Source organism: Bufo bufo, chromosome 7 (genome assembly GCF_905171765.1).
Source record: "Bufo bufo chromosome 7, aBufBuf1.1, whole genome shotgun sequence".
NCBI classification, from domain to species: domain Eukaryota; kingdom Metazoa; phylum Chordata; class Amphibia; order Anura; family Bufonidae; genus Bufo; species Bufo bufo.
Window position 1 is genome coordinate 111,678,945 of NC_053395.1, and position 14,223 is coordinate 111,693,167.

General features: G+C 42.5%; 1 protein-coding gene across 3 annotated transcripts in view; it reads right to left on the minus strand.

The window, feature by feature from the left end:
* ORMDL1 (ORMDL sphingolipid biosynthesis regulator 1) overlaps positions 1-14,223 on the minus strand; it is a 261,792-nt gene that overhangs the window by 152,738 nt on the left and 94,831 nt on the right. The gene's annotated exons all lie outside the window — the stretch shown is intronic.

Genomic DNA, 14,223 nt, shown 5'->3' on the forward strand with positions numbered 1-14,223 from the left:
GGAAGGCTACTTTCACACTGGCGTTTTTGTTTTCCGATATTTAGTTCCGTCACAAAGGCTCAATCCCGGAAAAATTGATCAGTTTTATCCTAATGCATTCTGAATGGAGAGCAATCCGTTCAGTATGCATCAGTTCAGTCCCTCTTACGTTTTTTTGGCCGGAGAAAATACAGCAACATGCTGCAGTTTTCTCTCCGACCAAAAATTCTAAAAACTTGCCGGAATGCCGGTTTCGGCATTAATTTCCATTGAAATACATTAATGCCGGATCCGACCCCAAGTGTTCCGGCAAAGCAGACCTTTAAAAATGAGATAAAAATAAATACCAGATCCGTTTTTCTGGATGACAACCGGAAAGACGGATCCGGTATTGCAATGCATTTGTGAGAGAGGGATCCGCCTCACAAATGCATCCGTTTGCGTCCAGATTGCCTGCCGGAATCCTCTGCCGCAAGTGTGAAAGTACAAGAAATTACTGACCAAAACACTGACGTGTGAATGAGGCTTTACTGACAATCCTAAATGTGATCAGAGAAGCTCTCCATGTGGTAGGACAGATTTATTAGTGCATTTACGATTAATTACAGTGGAGTAAAAATATTGCATTTGATATAAAGAGTACCTGTCTAGTAGGTGTGATTCTGCTAATTAACCCTTTCACTGGCAGTTTTATTTTTTTCATTTTTGCGTTTTCATTTATCTTCCCTATTTTCCTTGAGCCATAACTTTTTTATATTTCCGTTCACATAGCTGTCTGAGGGCTTATTTTTTGCGGGACAAGTTGTACTTTTTAATGCCTCCATTAATTATGGCATAAAATATAGTGGAAAGCGGTAAAATAAAATTCCAAATGGGGTGGAATTGGAAAAAAAAAAATGCAATTCCTCCACCGTTTTACTGGTTTTGTTCCCACAGAGTTTCGTTTGCGGCAAAACATGCCCTTAATTCACTGGGTCAGTACGAGTACAACGATGCCACATATGTATAGGTTTTTGTATGTCTAAATAGTGTAAAAATAAATGTAAACTTTGATAAAAAAATGTTTTTTTACATTACCATATTCTTATATACTGGTACATATACTTATGTCTACTGAGCTGTTTAGGGGCTCATTTTTTGTGGGACAATCTGTAGTTTTTATGGATACAATTTTTGGAGTGTGTCTGACAAAAAATTTTTGGGTAAGAGAAGCAATGAAAAAATGGCAAATCGGGCATTTTTATGCTTTTTCTGTTACGCCATTCGCCTTATTGGAAATTGTTTTATATTTTTAATAGTATGGGCGTTTTCAGTCACGATGATAGCCATGATGTTTATATTTTTTGTTATTTTTATTTTTTTATTATAATTATATATATGACTTTTTTTTAAACATTTTTTGTGATGATTTTGAAGCTCATATATGAGCCTATAAATTATGTTTTTTAATTAAAAATTTTGTACTATCAGGAATTTTTAAAATGGGTTTTGGATTGAAAATTGCTCATTTCTTATCCTGGCCTGCCATCTGGTGGCCAAAATAAGAATTGCAGCATGAACACTATCATCCTTGTCAGTGAGGCTCATAGTTTTCAGCGCAACTACTGATGACTTATTGGCCGCAGGGGGTGTCTAAAGCCTTTAATAACCGCGATCGGCATTATCGCCGGTCATGGTAATTATCCGCAGGTCTCTGTAGGGGCTAGAAAGCATTGAAATTAGTGATACATCTATTATTGGGAATATAAAATGAGTTTGTATTTAAATGTATTTGTATATGAAATGAAAGGAATATAGGTTTGTCAATTATTTGAGAAGATGGGTATTTATTTATTAAGTGTGTGAGACATATTATGAAAATAAGGAAAGGAGTAAGCGGATATGATGCTGCAAACAGGAGGTTTAAAAGCGCTTGCACCAGATATAAATGGTGAGACGCCCCTGATGAAGTGGTTTAAAACCCGGGTCGGGCTATGAGATTTTATGAAGTTTTATATGAATGAAGCAAGTTTTATGTCTTGTAAGTACAATAAAAACTATTAATATTACCAAAAATACGGTGAGCACTATATCTATATCCTTTTCCAGGACCTTATTGCTGAAGTGAGGAGAGATATGTAATATCTAGAGGAACACTTGGCATTGAGGAAAGGTTCCTAACATTTGGATCTGGAGTACCCCGAGGGCTAGAAAACATTGCGTAATCTCACAGATTTATATGAAGAGAGACTTTGTGGGATTACACATCACATGTAATTATCTTTTAACCATAGCCAAGAATGCGCAGAACTTTTTTTTTTAATTTTAAAGCCAATAGGGGGCACTCTTACATCAAGAAGAGTGCTCCCCTGCGGGCTTTTACACTGCGATGGATTGTTGTAGCGCCCTGCTACAATGATGCCACGCAGAGAAAGCGCTTCTGCTTGTCTAAGTGATCCTTACTGTGACAACAGCTGTCTAATGACAGCACAATCACAGCAATCTGCAACACATCGCAATGTAACCCGACACTTTCATGCATTGGGTTACAGTTTAGAGCCTACCACTGCACTTTATTTGCAAAAGGTTAAAGGGGTTCTCCAGCCCATAGTTAAAAAATCATCATTGAACTCAACCTGTGGAGGAATGAACAGTTCATTAGAACTTACCTTCCGCAGCGCAGGCATTGTCCGTGACCACTCATGCGGCGTCTTCTGCTCATCTCTGAAGGAGATGGCGCGTCATCAATGAGTGTCACCACCTCCTGCCAGCCTTCCTTGTTCTCTATGCTTGCACAATAGGATAATACTATAGCGCATGTTTTGGGACTTCTGGCCGTCTTGTCAGTGTATAGGCTTCTACCTTACTGACTCATGCACAGTACAATGTAAGTACTGTGCATGAGTCAAAACATAGCGATGGCACTGTGGGGCCCACTGTGGCTTGACACAAAGAATGCGACAGTTGTAGCCCACATCCTGGATACTTCTGTGTGTGGTGGCTCCTGAAGCACTGACTCCAGCCACACTCCACTCCTTGTGAATCTCCCCCAAATTCTTGAATGGGCTTTTCTTGACAATCCTATCAAGGTTGCGGTTATCCCTGTTGCTTTTGCACCTTTTTCTACCACACTTTTTCCTTCCTTTAATTAACAAGTCACTCAGTGTTTTCTCGTGACATACTGTATTTCATGACACTGGTAAATTTGAGCCCATATATTTCACCTTTATTAATAAAAAATACATTTAACAAAAAACTTGGAGAAATTCGCAATTATCAACATTTCAATTTCTCTGCTTTTAAGACAGATGAGGATACCTCATAAAATAGTTTACGTTTCCAATATGCATACATTTTGTAAATGTTACTTTATTTTATTAATTTTTAAAAATTTCCAAAACACGCTTTTTAAAAGGACCAATTCAATTATGAAGTCACTTTGTGGGGCTTACATAACAGAAACCAGTCAATGAATGACCACATTTTACTACACCCTCACGTTATTCACATATGATTTTATAAACTTTGTTAACCCTTCAGGTGTTCCACAAGAATTAAAGGAAAATAGGGAAGAAATTTCAAAATTTCGCTTTTTGCAGATTTCACATATTAATCCATTTTTTTCCTGTAAGGCAGCAAGGGTTAACAACAAAACTCAATATTTATTATCCTGATTCTGCAGTTTACAGAAACACCCTATATGTGGTCGTAATGTACATGGCAGGGCGCAGAATGGAAGGAGCAACAAATGGATTTTGGAGGACAAAAGTTGCCATGTCACATTTGAAGACCCCCTGACGCACCCCTACAGAAGAAACTCCCAAAAAGTGACCCCAATTTGGAAACTACGGGACAAGGTGACAGTTTTATTGGTACAATTTTGGTGTGTATGATTTTTGATCTCTCAATATTACACTTTTTGTGAGGCAAGGTAACCAAAAAATGGCTATTCTGGAAGTTTTTATTTTTTATGGCATTCACCTGACAGTACAGATTATGTGTTATTTTTAAAGAGTAGGTTGTTACAGACGCGTCAATACCAAATATGAAATATGTCCGTTTTTATTTTTTTATTTCAGTCAGTTACACACAGGCCCCTGCACTGATCGGGCGCACACAGCTCCGATGCCTGCCCAATCAGCATGATGTACTAGTACGTCAAAGGTCCACAAGTCACATGCGGCCACAAGTCGTGAAGGGGTTAAAGGCTTAGGAAACCTTTGCAAGCGTTTTGTGTAGATTAGCAGATTAGAGCGCGACACCCTGAGTCTTTCACAATATTCTAATTTTCTGAGATACTGACTTTTTGGTTTTCATTAGCTGTAAGCCATAATCATCATCGTTAAAAGAAATAAACACTTGAAATAGATCACTCTGTGTGTAATGAATCTAGCTAGTATGAGTCACTTTCTGAATTAATTTAACTTTTCAATTATATCGTCTTGTTAAAGCAGTTGTCCCACATTTATGCCATTGTGATTTACAGTGTTCTTGTCGGACATCTAATAAATTATTGTGGGAAGATACCTCAGTGAATGGCAACATTTCGAAGAAAAATGCATCCAACTATTTTGCAAATTCGAGTTTGTTCACAAGAAGAAAGAAAATCTGTAGGGGTATAATTAGCGTTGAGCAAATCTACGGTAAGTGAAACAAATCGACTTCGATCCGAGTATCAGGAAAATTTAGATTTGCCACGAATTTTCTCCCAGTTCATGGAAACAAATAGTTTTTTTTCCCCGCTAAAATGGTGGCTAACAAAGTGAAAGTAAGAAGCCTGGGAATGCGAGATCACCCATAATGCTGTGCAGCCAGCCTCTCAGCAGATAGCCATCCCCTGTGATGTCACAGCCCTATAAAAACCTCATCCTGCATGGTCGCCGCCATTTCACTGTAAACTGAGCATGGGAAAGACGTGGCAAGCGCTAGGGACAGAGTTTTAGAAAGCTTTTAACTGCAGAATTTTGGATAGGGAGAGTGCAGAGGTAGTGTAGGGACAGTTTTCAAACACCGTAGGGAGACTGCAGGTTTAGACACTGTAGGGAGACTGCAGGTACAGTGCGGGCTTAGTGTAATCGCCCTGTGCATCTTGTTAAACAGCTTTGCCATTCATTCTTAACCACTTAAGGACCACAGGTTTATACCCCCCTAAAGACCAGGCCCTTTTTTACAAATCGGCACTACACTACTTTCACCGTTTATTGCTCGGTCATGCAACTTACCACCCAAATGAATTTTACCTCCTTTTCTTCTCACTAATAGAGCTTTCATTTGGTGGTATTTCATTGCTGCTGACATTTTTACTTTTTTTGTTATTAATCGAAATTTAACGATTTTTTTGCAAAAAAATGACATTTTTCACTTTCAGTTGTACAATTTTGCAAAAAAAAACGAGATCCATATAGAAATTTTGCTCTAAATTTATAGTTCTACATGTCTTTGATAAAAAAAAAATGTTTGGGTAAAAAAAAAATGGTTTGGGTAAAAGTTATAGCGTTTACAAACTATGGTACAAAAATGTGAATTTCCGCTTTTTGAAGCAGCTCTGACTTTCTGAGCACCTGTCATGTTTCCTGAGGTTCTACAATACCCAGACAGTACAAACACCCCACAAATGACCCCATTTCGGAAAGTACACACCCTAAGGTATTCGCTGATGGGCATAGTGAGTTCATAGAACTTTTTATTTTTTGTCACAAGTTAGCGGAAAATGATGATTTTTTTTTATTTTATTTTTTTTCCTACAAAGTCTCATATTCCACTAACTTGTGACAAAAAATAAAAACTTCTATGAACTCACTATGCCCATCACGAAATACCTTGGGGTCTCTTCTTTCCAAAATGGGGTCACTTGTGGGGTAGTTCTACTGCCCTGGCATTCTAGGGGCCCAAATGTGTGGTAAGGAGTTTGAAATCAAATTCTGTAAAAAATGACCTGTGAAATCCGAAAGGTGCTCTTTGGAATATGGGCCCCTTTGCCCACCTAGGCTGCAAAAAAGTGTCACACATCTGGTATCTCTGTATTCAGGAGAAGTTGAGGAATGTGTTTTGGGGTGTCTTTTTACATATACCCATGCTGGGTGAGATAAATATCTTGGTCAAATGCCAACTTTGTATAAAAAAATGGGAAAAGTTGTCTTTTGCCAAGATATTTCTCTCACCCAGCATGGGTATATGTAAAATGACACCCCAAAACACATTCCCCACCTTCTCCTGAGTACGGGGATACCAGATGTGTGACACTTTTTTGCAGCCTAGGTGGGCAAAGGGGCCCATATTCCAAAGAGCACCTTTCGGATTTCACTCGTCATTTTTTACAGAATTTGATTTCAAACTCCTTACCACACATTTGGGCCCCTAGAATGCCAGGGCAGTATAACTACCCCACAAGTGACCCCATTTTGGAAAGAAGAGACCCCAAGGTATTCGCTGATGGGCATAGTGAGTTCATGGAAGTTTTTATTTTTTGTCACAAGTTAGTGGAATATGAGACTTTGTATGAAAAAAAAAAAAAAAAAAAAAAAAAAAAAAAAATCTGCATTTTCCACTAACTTGTGACAAAAAATAAAAGATTCTAGGAACTTGCCATGCCCCTCACGGAATACCTTGGGGTGTCTTCTTTCCAAAATGGGGTCACTTGTGGGGTAGTTATACTGCCCTGGCATTTTCCAGGGGCCCTAATGTGTGGTAAGTAGGTAAATGACCTGTGAAATCCTAAAGGTGCTCTTTGGAATATGGGCCCCTTTGCCCACCTAGGCTGCAAAAAAGTGTCACACATGTGGTATCGCCGTATTCAGGAGAAGTTGGGGAATGTGTTTTGGGGTGTCATTTTACATATACCCTTGCTGGGTGAGAGAAATATCTTGGCAAAAGACAACTTTTCCCATTTTTTTATACAAAGTTGGCATTTGACCAAGATATTTCTCTCACCCAGCATGGGTATATGTAAAACGACACCCCAAAACACATTCCCCAACTTCTCCTGAGTACGGCGATACCAGATGTGTGACACTTTATTGCAGCCTAGATGCGCAAAGGTGCCCAAATTCCTTTTAGGAGGGCATTTTTAGACATTTGGATACCAGACTTCTTCTCACGCTTTGGGGCCCCTAGAATGCCAGGGCAGTATAAATACCCCACATGTGACCCCATTTTGGAAAGAAGACACCCCAAGGTATTCAATGAGGGGCATGGCGAGTTCATAGAAATTTTTTTTTTTTGGCACAAGTTAGCGGAAATTGATATTTTTAATTTTTTTCTCACAAAGTCTCCCGTTCCGCTAACTTGGGACAAAAATTTCAATCTTTCATGGACTCAATATGCCCCTCACGGAATACCTGGGGGTGTCTTCTTTCCGAAATGGGGTCACATGTGGGGTATTTATACTGCCCTGGCATTCTAGGGGCCCTAAAGCGTGAGAAGAAGTCTGGAATATAAATGTCTAAAAATTTTTACGCATTTGGTTTCCGTGAGGGGTATGGTGAGTTCATGTGAGATTTTATTTTTTGACACAAGTTAGTGGAATATGAGACTTTGTAAGAAAAAAAAATAATAATTCCGCTAACTTGGGCCAAAAAAATGTCTGAATGGAGCCTTACAGAGGGGTGATCAATGACAGGGGGGGTGATCAATGACAGGGGGGGTGATCAATGACAGGGGGGTGATCAGGGAGTCTATATGGGGTGATAACCACAGTCATTGATCACGCCCCTGTAAGGCTTCATTCAGACGTCCGTATGCGTTTTGCGGATCCGATCCATCTATCAGTGCATCCGTAAAAATCATGCGGACATCTGAATGGAGCTTTACAGGGGGGTAATCAATGACAGGGGGGTGATCAGGGAGTCTATATGGGGTGATCACCACAGTCATTGATCATGCCCCTGTAAGGCTTCATTCAGACGTCCGGATGCGTTTTGCGGATCCGATCCATCTATCAGTGGATCCGTAAAAATCATGCGGACGTCTGAATGGAGCTTTACAGGGGGGTAATCAATGACAGGAGGGTAATCAATGACAGGGGGGTGATCAGGGAGTCTATATGGGGTGATAACCACAGTCATTGATCACGCCCGTGTAAGGCTTCATTCAGACGTCCGTATGCGTTTTGCGGATCCGATCCATCTATCAGTGCATCCGTAAAAATCATGCGGACATCTGAATGGAGCTTGACAGGGGGGTGATCAGGGAGTCTATATGGGGTGATCACCACAGTCATTGATCATGCCCCTGTAAGGCTTCATTCAGACGTCCGGATGCGTTTTGCGGATCCGATCCATCTATCAGTGGATCCGTAAAAATCATGCGGACGTCTGAATGGAGCTTTACAGGGGGGTAATCAATGACAGGAGGGTAATCAATGACAGGGGGGTGATCAGGGAGTCTATATGGGGTGATCACCACAGTCATTGATCACGCCCCTGTAAGGCTTCATTCAGACGTCCGGATGCGTTTTGCGGATCCGATCCATCTATCAGTGCATCCGTAAAAATCATGCGGACATCTGAATGGAGCTTTACAGGGGGGTAATCAATGACAGGGGGGTGATCACCACAGTCATTGATCATGCCCCTGTAAGGCTTCATTCAGACGTCCGGATGCGTTTTGCGGATCCGATCCATCTATCAGTGCATCCGTAAAAATCATGCGGACATCTGAATGGAGCTTTACAGGGGGGTAATCAATGACAGGGGGGTGATCACCACAGTCATTGATCATGCCCCTGTAAGGCTTCATTCAGACGTCCGTATGCGTTTTGCGGATCCGATCCATCTATCAGTGCATCCGTAAAAATCATGCGGACATCTGAATGGAGCTTTACAGGGGGGTGATCAATGACAGGGGTGTGATCAATGACAGGGGTGTAATCAATGACAGGGGGGTGATCAGGGAGTCTATATGGGGTGATCACCACAGTCATTGATAACGCCCGTGTAAGGCTTCATTCAGACGTCCGGATGCGTTTTGCGGATCCGATCCATCTATCAGTGGATCCGTAAAAATCATGCGGACGTCTGAATGGAGCTTTACAGGGGGGTGATCAATGACAGGGGGGTGATCAATGACAGGGGGGTGATCAGGGAGTCTATATGGGGTGATCAGGGATGATCAGGGGCTAATAAGGGGTTAATAAGTGACGGGGGGGGGGGGGTGTAGTGTACTGTAGTGGTGCTTGGTGCTACTTTACTGAGCTACCTGTGTCCTCTGGTGGTCGATCCAAACAAAGGGGACCACCAGAGGACCAGGTAGCAGGTATATTAGACGCTGTTATCAAAACAGCGTCTAATATACCTGTTAGGGGTTAAAAAAAACACATCTCCAGCCTGCCAGCGAACGATCGCCGCTGGCAGGCTGGAGATCAACTCTCTTACCTTCCGTTCCTGTGAGCGCGCGCGCCTGTGTGCGCGCGTTCACAGGAAATCTCGGCTCACGCGAGATGACGCCTATTGGCGTTAGCGTAGCCTGGGGGAGCCGCCGCAATGACGCCTTTCGGCGTTACAGTTGCGGGAAGTGGTTAATTTGTTCTGTTATACATAGACTTACTGTAAATCAGACTCATTGTCAACAGGCGGTCTAATATATAGGCACGTTTATCTAGTTCACTTGCTGTGCCATTTATCCTTAATCTGCTCTGTTATACATATACATGTGAGCACGTAGGCCATGTGCATTCTGTATTTTTAGGAACGGAATAAATGGCTCCTAATAGAACATGCTGTATTTGTTTGCGTTACAGCCATGCGGCCCCACTGAAGTGAATGGTTTCGCATACTGGTTGGAAAAAAAAATGGAGCGGACAGGGAAAAAAAATATGTTCACGTGCATGAGCCCTTGCTGTAAATCAGACTCAGCGTCAACAGGCGGTCTAAGGGGCGTTTATCTAGTTCACCTGCTGCGCCATTCATACTTAGTTACATTACTGATTCAGTTACTGTACACTTTAGCCAACAGACAGTTGCCTGGGCCCTCAAAAGGAACGGCAGTGGCAAAAATCTTGCTGTAGCCAGCACAAGTAGCAGCAGAAGAAGGGGTGGTGGTAGCAGCAGCCGCAGCAACAGGCCAGAGCTGTCAGTGTCATCCAGCGGTCATGTTTCGACCAACAATCTAGCTGTACTGGAATGATTGACTCGCTCTTCAACATCATCTCAGGAGACAACAGATACAAACAGCCAGGAATCTGTTGGTTCCTCTGACACCACAACTGCTGTGCCCTCAACTGTCCTCCAACTGCCTCTTTCTTTTGCTGCTCCTTCTGTTTGGGAAGCAATTCATGCTGCCGACTCTGCTTCACTTTTCAGCGAAGGCGAGCTTAGTGAGGACAGTCAGCAGCTAAAGGCCAGCACGGCCTTTGAAGAGATGTCTACTACATGCCTAAGGGAGGGCGCAACTAGGGATGATGACAGTCGGGTGAGAGCGCGTGTTGCCATGAGAATGGTGAGGGTGACATAAGTGACGATCAGACAGTAGTGGATGATGATGTAACCCATCACACGTGGGAGCCGGGTGAAGAAGAGGCATCATCATCAGGGGGTCAGGGTGGCAGCAGGCCCATGAAACAGCTGCAGGGTGGTAGCGTGCAGATAAGTCAGGAGGGTGGGAGCAGTGGGAAATCTGGAGCAAAATGCACCTGGGGAGACAGTCTGCTACTCAGGAGCCTATCTGTCAGGAAACAACTAGAGGTGGAAGGGTTCATAAAGGCAGCAGTAGGGGGCAAAATGCCATACTTGGCAGTGTGGGATTTTTTTTTATCAAGTCACTGGAGGATGTTATCGTGGCGGTATGCAGGATATGTGGGCAGAAGGTGATGTGTGGTCAGGGTGCTAATGTTGGCACCAGGGCCCTGCGTCAACATATGGAGCATCACCATAAAGTTGCCTGGGAAAACGGTGGCACTAATACAGTGATACAGTCTGACACAGCAACCTCTGCATCTCCCAGTGGCCAGCATGCCTTCTCCAGCATTCAGGGCTCCTCAACCTCAGCAGAAGGAACCTGTCGCTCCATCCCTTCTTCAATTGCTCCTGATGCTTTTCCTCCTCCTCATCACGTGTTTCGTAAGCAAATCAATCACCGAGGCGAAGAGACAACAGTATGCATACACTCATCCAACGGCGCAGAAGCTGAATGTGCACCTGGCTAAGTTGCTGGTACTACAGTCCCTCCCTTTTTATATGGTGGACTCTGAACATTTCAGAGAACTGATGGTTGTGTCCACCTAAAGTGGTTAATCCCAAGCCATCATTACTTCTCTAAAAAAAAGCTGTAATAGCCCTACACACATATGTCGAGCAGAAGGTGGGTCAGTCCTTGAGCCTGGCGGCATCTGGTACAGTTCTTGTCAGTGCTGATGTATGGAGGTTTAACTATGGTCAAAGACAATATATGTCCTTTACAGACCACTCTGTAAATGTTGTTCCGGCCCAGGCACACCAGCAATTTAAACAGGTGATGGCAATGCTGTCTCTGCGTTGTAATTGTGGGATTTCTGCGCCAATGTCCTCCTCTGCCTCCTCATCCTCCACCTTGTCGTCATCCTCCACTGTAGGCCCTGTTCACAGTGGTCCTCCAGCATACCACCTATGCAAAGCACAGCGTTGTCACGTGGTTCTGTACCTGGTCAGCCTGGGAGAACGGAGCCACACCGAGGAGGAACTGCTCCCTGTCATCAACCAAGAAATCAAACCCTGGCTGTTTCCTTGCTAACTGGAGACAGGAAACATTGTCACCGATAACGGGAGGAGTCAGGAGGGCTGAAGTCTCCCACCCAACTGCACGATGTCTTGAAAATATCAAGGAAACTGTGCATGCACTTCAGCCACTCTAACCATGCAAAAACACGCCTTCCTTGATCTGCAAAGGCAGAACAGTGTTCCCCTACATCGCCTCATATGCAACATTTTCACTTGTTGCAAATCCACGCTCCACATGTTGGGCTGACTGTATGAGCAGAGGAAACTCGTGACCGATTTCTTGATGTCAAAAGACAGGACTACTCCCCGGTGTAACTTTGATGTTAGACAGTGGCAGCTCATGTGCGACACCTGTTATTTGCTCAGGCCCTTTGAGAAGGCCACTTTGTCAGTCGCCAGGACTATGGGATGAATTATGTAATTCCACTCCTTCACGTCCTGGAGGGGATGCTGATAAATCTGAATGGTGAGGGGACAGAAGACATGGTGCCTACATCTCATGGCCACCTGTGCAGTGTGGAGGCTGAACTGGCACAGGAGGAGGATGAGGAGGAGGACAAACGTCCAGGAATTCTATACAGAACTAGATGATTTATGTGCCTATGCGACAGGAGAAAAGCAGGAGGATCTAGAGGGCGATGACGCAGATGACCCCAACAGACCTTGACAGTGCCAAAGCTAATTTATTTCAATACAGCTTTAAACCCTAATAGCAGGGGAACAGGGGGCAGTAGAAAAAGGTCTAAAGACATTCCGTTATAGAATTGCATTATGGTCCGTGGTAACGGAATCCATAACGCAATTCTGCTTTTACCACCAAACGAAGCGTAAACGAATTTCATAACTTGAAATTCCCTCATCTCTAGCTATAATGACAAGCTATTTTTCAAAGTGACTGATAATACAAACGTCTGCATCCACTCAGAACGGATCTGTTTGTATTATCTTTAACCTCTTCACCACACATGACGTACCGGAACGGCATGTGTATTTCCGATCTTTGCCGACGGCGAGCAGGCACCTTGACTAAATGCGCGGGGGAGGGGGGGGGGGGGTCCCGTGACGGCGATCGCCGCAAACCGCAGGTCAATTCAGACCTGCGGTTTGCGGCTTTTACTTGCGGTTGCGGCACCATCGGGTCCCCATGCGGCTGTAGGGGGGACCCGATTGCATGGAAGGCAGCGTGATGCCTAAGGAAGGCATTGCGCTGCCTTCTGGTGATGAGCCTGTGAGATCCAGCCCCCTGGATCTCACAGGCAGGAAGCTGTATAAGTAATACACTGTGTATTACTCATACAGCCAATGCATTCCAATATAGAAGTATTGGAATGCATTGTAAAGGGATTAGAACCACAAAAGTAAAAGTCCCAAAGTGGGACAAAAAAAGTTGAAAAAAAAAAAAGTTGAAAAAATAAAGTTAACCCCAAAAAAATTAAAAGTTTCAAGTAAAATTAAACAAAAACGTCATTTCCCCCCCCCCAAAAAAAACTGTGCTAAATAAACAATTTTTTTGTCACCTTACATCACAAACAGTACAACAGCAAGCGATCAAAAAGGCGTTTGCCCACCAAAATAGTACCAATCTAACAGTCACCTCATCCCACAAAAAAATGAGCCCCTACCTGAGACAATCGCCCCAAAAATATAAAAACTATGGCTCAGAATATGGAGACACTAAAACATATTTTTTTTGTTTTAAAAAAACTGTTATTGTGTAAAACTTACATAAATAAAAAAAAATTATACATATTAGTTATTGCCGTGTCCGTATCGACCGGCTCTATAAAAATATCACATGACCTAACCCCTCAGATGAACACCGTAAAAAATAAAAACTGTGCTAAATAAACCATTTTTTGTCACCTTACATCACAAAAAGTGTAATAGCAAGTGATCAAAAAGTCATATGCACCCCAAAATAGTGCCAATCAAACAGTCATCTCATCCCGCAAAAATTGAGACGCTACATAAGATAATCGCCCAAAAACTGAAAAAACTATGGCTCTCAGAATATGGAGACACTAAAACATGATTTTTTTTGCTTCAAAAATGAAATCATTGTATAAAACTTACATAAATAAAAAAAAAGTATACATATTAGGTATCGCAGCGTCCGTAATAACTTGCTCTATAAAAATATCACATGACCTAAAATCTCAGGTGAATACCGTAAAAAACTAAAACTAAAAACGGTGTAAAAAAAGCCATTTTTTGGCACCTTACATCACAAAAAGTGTAATAGCAAGCGATCAAAACGTCACACACACCCCAAAATAGTGCAAATAAAACAGTCATCTCATCCAGCAAAAATCATACCCTACTCAAGGTAACCGCCCAAAAACTGAAAAAATGATGTCTCTCAGACTATGGAAACACTAAAACATGATTTTTTTTGTTTCAAAAATGAAATCATTGTGTAAAACTTACATAAATAATAAAAAAAGTATACATATTGGGTACTGTGTACAGTTCTGGGCTCCAGTGAACAAGGCAGACATAGCAGAGCTGGAGAGGATCCAGAGGAGGGCAACTAAAGTAATAACTGGAATGGGGCAACTACAGTACCCTGAAAGAT